General features: G+C 45.8%; 1 protein-coding gene across 1 annotated transcript in view; it reads right to left on the bottom strand.

The window, feature by feature from the left end:
* The window catches only part of UBB (ubiquitin B), a 172,830-nt gene that overhangs the window by 15,158 nt on the left and 149,927 nt on the right, over positions 1–7,745 (bottom strand). The window lies entirely within an intron of this gene.

Below are 7,745 nucleotides of genomic sequence, written 5' to 3'. Positions count from 1 at the left end.
CCTGCTGCAGCCCAGAAACTCGGTTTTAAATTATTTAATTTTAATTGTTGTCACAAATGACTAGTGGCTGCCATATTGATAGCACAGATCTAGAGTATATGGAGAAGGAAATGGCAACCCACTCCAGTGTTCTTGCCTGGAGAATCCCAGGGATGGAGGAGCCTTGTGGGCTGCTGTCTCTGGGGTCGCACAGAGTTGGACACGACTGAAGCGACTGAGCAGCAGCAGAGTATATGAAGAATATAGAAGAGGAAATAGGATGGGATAAACATAAAAAGCTGGGGTTTCCCAGGTGGCACTAGTGGTAAAGAACCTGCCTGCCAGTGCATGTAGATGTAAGAGACACAGGTTCGATCCCTGGGTCAGAAAGATCCCCTGGGAGGGAGCATGGCAACCCACTCCAGTATTCTTGCCTGGAGGATCCTGTGGACAGAGGAGTTTGGTGGGCTACAGTTGGGGTTGTGAAGAGTTGGACGGGACTGAAGTGACTGAGCATGTATGCAAACATAAAAAGTTGCTCAAGATGATCGGGAATAAACAAAACCATGGTGAGATACTACTTCATAACCTCCAGATGTGCAGGAATTAAAAAGTCAGACAATATCCACAGTGGTGAGAGTTTAAATTGTTACAACCCCTTTGGAAAACAAAATTGAGCAAGAATATTTCCTGGATCCAGCAATATCACTTTAGTTATCATAGAAGAAAAATTATCCTCAGTCTGTCCTGTGGATTTACATAATTCACAAACAGGTAGCATTCCTAATAACATATTTGAGCAATTTTATGATAGATTATAACCAAAATACCAAAATAAGATCTCTTCTGAGATACTAGATACCATACTTTAATTCGAGTCTTAAGATTTTTTTTTTCTGGCTGCACCTCATGGCACATGGGATCTCAGTTCCCTGGTCAGGGGTTGAACCTGTGCCCCCTGCATTGGAATCTGGAAGTCTTAACCACTGCACCACCAGAGAAGTCCCCAGGAGTCTAAAGATCTTTTTATTTATTTATTTATTGAGTCTAAATATCTTTAATTAGATGTTTCTATTATACACAGTCTAACAGAGATTACTGTGGTGATGAGTTTGTAAGAAGTTGGTCTTCATCCTCATTGCTATCATAGAGCTCCTAAAACCCTAGGAATTTTCTAAGTGGTCAGAGTGATAAAAATTTCTTGTTATTCGTAACGAGCACCTTTCAACCTTCCAAGAGTTTGTGTTAACGAGGCGACTTTTGGAAAGGCCTTAAATTTGGGGGCTGTTTGTCAGAAGGTTGGAAGCTTAAGCCCTCCTCCCCTACCTTTAGGGAGGAGAGAAGAGCTTGAGGTTGAATCAGTCGTCAGTGGCCACTGATTTCATCAATCACGCCTAAGTAGTGAAGCCTGCATAATGACTTACGGCAAAAAACCATCACAATACTGTAGTTATCCTCCAATTAAAATTACAAACAAATCTCTAAAGTACGGGGTTTGGAGAGCCTGTGACGGTGAACAGTGGAGCTGGGACTAGTGGTGGTGAGAGTGGTCCCAGAGAGGAATGGAGGGTCTGTATCCCTTCCCACATTCATGGCCCTGTGTGTCTGCTCCCGAGATATGTCCTCTGTAATAGACTGGGGATCTGATGGGTAAACAGTTTTCCTGGTGTCTGTGAGCCGGTTGAACACATCAGTCAAACTCCATGAGGAAGGAGGCCGTGGGCCTGGGTCAGAAGCACAGGTGACAGCCTGGACTTGGAATTGGTGTCTGGGAAGGGGGAGGTGAGGGGACAGTCTGGTGGGACTGAGCCTTTAACCTTTGGGATCTGATGGTAACTCCAGGCAGGTGGCATCAGATTTAGTTAAATTCTAGGACACCTAGCTGGTGTTGGAGGATTCCTTGGTAAAGGACCGCCCCCTCCCCCACCCCCACCTTGTCTGTCAGAGCCCTTTGTTCTTATAGCAAGACTGTAATAAAACCTTGGCATGTACTCAAATAATTAAGTTATCTGAAAAGATTTTTAAACACTATATCCTAGAGAATCACTTGCACACCCGCCCCAGGGGATATGAACAAAATTGATCATAGTAGCAACATCTAAACCTGTATCTTTGTCACCAGTGACATGGATATTGTGGGATGTTCATTCTGTGAATACTGTGCACCAGTGAACATGGATCAGCTCCCACTACACATGGCCACAGGGATGATTCACAAAAGAACAGTCTCAGAAGAATGCATACAGTGCTATTTTACTTACATAAAATTCAAAACCAAACAAGACTAAACAACGTCTAAATACATGTACCTTGTTTGTTGTTGTTTAGTCACTAAGTCGCGTCTGACTCTTTAGCAACCACATGGACTGTAGCCCGCCAGGCTCCTCTGTCCATAGGATTTCCCAGACAAAGATACTGGAGTGGGTTGCCATTTCCTCCTCCAGGGGCTCTTCCCAACCCAGGGATCGAACCTGCGTCTCCTGCACTACAGGCGAATTATTTACCTCTGAGCCACCTGGGAAGCCCATTTAGATGTACATACACAGGTGATAGGGCTTCCCTCATAGCTCAGTCAGTAAAGAATCTGCCTGCAATACAGGAAACCCAGGTTTGATTCCTGGGTCAGGAAGGTCCCCTGGAGAAGGAAATGGCAACCCCCTCCAGTATTCTTGCCTGCTGAATACCATGGACAGAGGAGCCTGGCAGGCTACAGTCCTTGGGGTCGAAAGAGTCGTACATGACTGAACCACCACCACACATGTGATCAGATAAGCAGCCGAGTCAGGGTGGTGGTTACTTCTTAGGGAGCAGGGAGGAGGATGTTGGGAATATTAGAAAAATGGACGAAAGCTCCATTTGTTAATCTAGTTGGACATTCTTTTTATTAATGTAATTTGACCTGTACATATATATTCTGTAGTTTCTGTAACAATGAGGAGCTGCGGCTCACAGGCACTGGGACCACTGCCATGAGGAAGCTCTGCCCCCTGGCGCTCTGGGGTGGGACTGCCAGCAGGTGTGGGTGCAGGTGCCAGCCTCGGTGCCTGTCCTCGGAGCAGGGTCCTCTGGTGCCAGGTCCTGGGACTGCTGCAGCTCAGCCTGTTTACCTGGAAACAGCTGGGCTGTATTTGTGAAGGGTATTTATGGGCAGCAAGGTATGCCCACCACACCCCTGGGCAGTGGAGGGCTGCCCGCCCCCTACCCAACACGGGATGTTCTCGGGACTGCGGGGCCCTGAGAGGGGTCTGGGTGGGGGCCTTTGGTACCGTGTGAAACCCAGTCAGTTAAGAAAGGAGCAGCTTCTTCCTTGGAAAAAAGAACATGCAAAACAAAAAAGCTTAAGGAGCTAAAAAAAATAATCACTCTTGCCGCTGTGAGGGAGTAGGAGGGGAGGCAGGAGACTTGAACGCAGGGAGCTCATTTGGGAGGGGCATTAGCTGGGGTTCTAGTGAGCGCAGTGGGTGTGGGAGGAAGTTTCAGGCAACCAAGGTCATTGCCCTTCCCTCTGGCATGAGCCCTCCCACCAGCTAGCTGTGTGAGCACGAGTTATCTACACCCTCAATTTCCACATCAGGAGAATGTGGACACTCACTGTGCCTGCCTGAGTACCGTCAGACACAGTATGTGAAACACCTGTTGGCACTGTGCCTGGTGCTCAGGACCACCGACCACGTAGAATTGCCCAGAGAGAGGGTAACTCAGGGGCAGTCAGTCAGCTTGCCAGGTCCTATGCCTGCCAGCTTGTGTCTGCCCAGAATGGAGACTTCATGTTCTGATCGGCACAGAAGTTAGTGGTGGCCTCGCAAATCCTCAGAAAACAGAAGTTACCATTGGCATGTCCGTAGGAGGGAGGAGAAATTGATATAAATAGCAGCAGGGACAGCAACAAGCCTGTCACAGGACCAGAGAGATTTGGGTACTCCTCCTGTGGTTGAGAGGGACAGTGAGGCTGGCCCACCCTAACCTCTGCTAGGTGCTTTCTGCACCTGCAGGTAGTCGGAAAGCTTGCAGGTTGCCTCAAGCCTGCCCGTGGGTACAAAATGATGCCTCTAAGAGTGGGCACTAACCCCCTGAGGCTGCACCTGCCTGGTCTGTGTGTCACAGGGACTCCTGCCCTCTGGTGGCAGGTGTGGATTCTGCACACTCCAAGGAGCTGAATCAGCCTAGGCTGTACAGTCCATGGGGCTTCCCAGGTGGCGCTAGTGGTAACAAACCCACCTGCCAACGCAAGAAACGTAAGAGACTCCAGGCCAGTTCAATCCCTGGGTTGGGGAGATCCCCTGGAGAAGGGCATGGCAACCTACTCCAGTATTCTTGCCTAGAGAATCCCATGGGCAGAGGGGCCTGGTGGGCTACAGTCCATACTGTTGCCCAGAGTTGGACATGACTGAAGTGACTTAGCAAGCAAGCAAGCAATACAGTCCATGGGGTGACAAGAGTTGGCCATGACTTAGCAACTAAACAACAAAAACAACCTTCAGTCTCAAGCACAAACTGTATCAGAAAAGCATGCTTGCCTTTGGAGGGCAATATTATTTACTCTTTTATGCATCTATATTTCTAGCAATTCTGGCCAAAATCATGGGAACTTATGCTTTAGAAAAAAGCAAATCGAATACACTGTTCTATTTTCAGATTCCCTTTTCCTAAAATCGTGTGCAGATTTGCCAAGGGTTTTCATGTTTTTCTTTTAAAGTTGAGTGTTCCCTGTCATCTTTATGCCAGCACATTATACTCTGGGTCTATCCACATCCTGAGTCACCAGAGACCTCGTTATGTTGATTTTAGGTGCTGGACTAGAACCAAAAGATGCCCACTTAAATTTTATTTATTTATTATTTATTTGGCTGCGCCAGGTCTTAACTGCGTATGGTACTTGGGATCTTCCATCTTAGTTGTGACACATGGAATCTAGTTCCCTGACCAGAGATCGAACTCAGATCCACTGCATTAGGAGCTTGGCGTCTTAGCCACTTGGCCACCAGGGAAGTCATGTGTATATATAATGGCTAAAAGTAGCCATTATCTTCCAGTTCTGAAGGTCAGAGGTCCAATGCAGATCTTACTGGATAAAATCAAGGTGTCAGTCAGGCTGTGTTCCTTTTTATTTTGGCCGTACCACATGGCATTTGGGATCTCAGTTTCCTGACCAGGGATCTAACCTGTGCCCCTTGCATTGGGAGTACAGAGTCTTAACCACTGGACCACCAGGAAAGTTCCTACCTTTCTTTAAAGAAATTTTTTTAATTGAAGTATATAGTTGATTTACAATGTTGTGTTAGTTTTTGTTGTACAATGAAATGATTCAGTTATGTATATATCCTTTTTTATATTCTTTTCCATTATGGTTTATCACAAGATCCTGGATACAGTTCCCTGTGCTATACAGTGGGGCCTTGTTGTTTATGCATCCTATATCAATAGTTTACCTCTGCCGGTCCCAAACTCCCAGTCCTCTCCTCCCCGCTCCCCTTCTCCTTGGCAATCATAAGTCTGTTCTCTATGTCTGTGAGTCTGTTTCCGTTTTGTAGATATATTTTAGATTTTACATATAAGTGATATCATATGGTATTTGTCTTTCTCTTTCTGATTTATACATAGTATGATAATCTCTAGTTGCATATATTTTAAATATATATGTCTGGCCTAGAACTCACATCCAGACGTAAAGAAGTCTTATATATCAAACAAACCAGTTTAGTGCCTGTCAACAGACACTTTAGAGAGAAGATGTCCAAGTGGTCAATAAGCACATGAAAAGGTTTTTCAACATCATTGCTTGTCAAAGACATGCAGAAAAAAAAAAAAAAACCCACCAGAAAGGCTAAATTTGAAAAGACTGACAATACCAAATGTTGTGAGGGTATAGCATACCCATGACTCGCATACACGGGTGGAGTATAAAATGCTGTGGCCTTTGGAAAGCTCTTTAGTAGTTCTTGGAAGAGCATATTGCTAATCTATGACCCAGAAATTTCACTCCTAAGTATATACCGAAATGAGTTCACAGACAGACTTGTATACAAATGAAAATAACAGCTTTATTCATAATAGCCCCCAAGCTGGAAACAACCCAAATATCCACCAACAGGAGAATAAATTGTGATGTATTCATGTCAAATATTCAGTTCAGTTCAGTCGCTCAGTTGTGTCCGACTCTTTGTGACCCCATGAATCGCAGCACGCCAGGCCTCCCTGTCCACACTAACTCCCGGAGTCCACTCAGACTCACATCCATTGAGTCAGTGATGCCATCCAGCCATCTCATCCTCTGTCGTCCCCTTCTGCTGCTGCTGCTAAGTCGCTTCAGTCATGTCCGACTCTGTGCGACCCCATAGACGGCAGCCCACCAGGCTCCCTGTCCCTGGGATTCTCCAGGCAAGAACACTGGAGTGGGTTGCCATATCCTTCTCCAATGCGTGAAAAGTGAAAGAAGTCGCTCAGTCGTGTCTGACTCTTTGCGACCCCATGGACTGCAGCCTACCAGGCTCCTCCATCCATGGGATTTTCCAGGCAAAAGTACTGGAGTGGGGTGCCATTGCCCCTTCTTCTCCTGCCCCCAATTCCTCCCAGCATCAGAGTCTTTTCCAATGAGTCAACTCTTTGCATGAGGTGGCCAAAGTACTGGAGTTTCAGCTTCAGCATCATTCGCTCCAAAGAAATCCCAGGGTTGATCTCCTTCAGAATGGACTGGTTGGATCTCCTTGCAGTCCAAGGGACTCTCAAGAGTCTTCTCCAACACCACAGTTCAAAAGCATCTATTCTTCGGTGCTCAGCCTTCTTCACAGTCCAACTCTGACATCCATACATGACCACTGGAAAAACTATAGCCTTGACTAGACAGACCTTTGTTGGCAAAGTAATGTCTCTGCTTTTCAATATGCTATCTGCTGCTGCTGCTGCTAAGTCGCTTCAGTCGTGTCCGACTCTGTGCGACCCCATAGACGGAAGCCCACCAGGCTCCCCTGCCCCTGGGATTCTCCAGGCAAGAACACTGGAGTGGGTTGCCATTTCCTTCTCCAATGCATGAAAGTGAAAAGTGAAAAGGAAGTCGCTCAGTCGTGTCCGACTCAGCGACCCCATGGACTACAGCCTACCAGGCTCCTCCATCCATGGGATTTTCCAGGCAAGAGGACTGGAGTGGGGTGCCATTGCCTTCTCCGAATATGCTATCTAGGTTGGTCATAACTTTCCTTCCAAGGAGTAAGCGTCTTTTAATTTCATAACAGCAAACAAAATCATGGTACACAAAACCACATGGATGATTTTCAAAAACATTATAGTGAGTGAAAGATGTCAGATATGCTGTTTTTAAAGGTTCAAGAATAGGTAAAACTAACCTCTGGTGATAGAAGGCAAAATACTGGTCCCCTCTGTTCTTTCACCTGAGAGAAACTCTCTAAACTGCTGAAAATGTTCTATATTTGAGTTGGTGGTGGTTATGTAAGCTGTATATTTAAGATACGTGCATTTTGCCAGCAAAGGAAACCATAAACAAAATGAAAAGACAACCTGTGGTAAAGGAGAAGATACTTGCAAATAGCGCAACCAGCAAGGGTTTAATTTCCAAAATAAACATCTCATACAACTCAAGAACAAAGAACCAAAACACCCAATCAAAATATAGGCAGGAAACCTCAGTGGAAGACATACAGATGGCAAACAGGCACATGAAAAGTTGCTCAGTATCACTAATTATTAGAGAAACACCAGTCAGAATGGCTATCATTAAAAAGTCTACAAAAAGTGCTGGGGAGGGTGGAGAA

This window comes from Bubalus kerabau, chromosome 4, assembly GCF_029407905.1.
Source record: "Bubalus kerabau isolate K-KA32 ecotype Philippines breed swamp buffalo chromosome 4, PCC_UOA_SB_1v2, whole genome shotgun sequence".
Lineage (NCBI taxonomy): Eukaryota > Metazoa > Chordata > Mammalia > Artiodactyla > Bovidae > Bubalus > Bubalus kerabau.
Note: the sequence above shows the minus strand (reverse complement) of the source record. Positions and strands in the feature narration are given on the sequence as shown.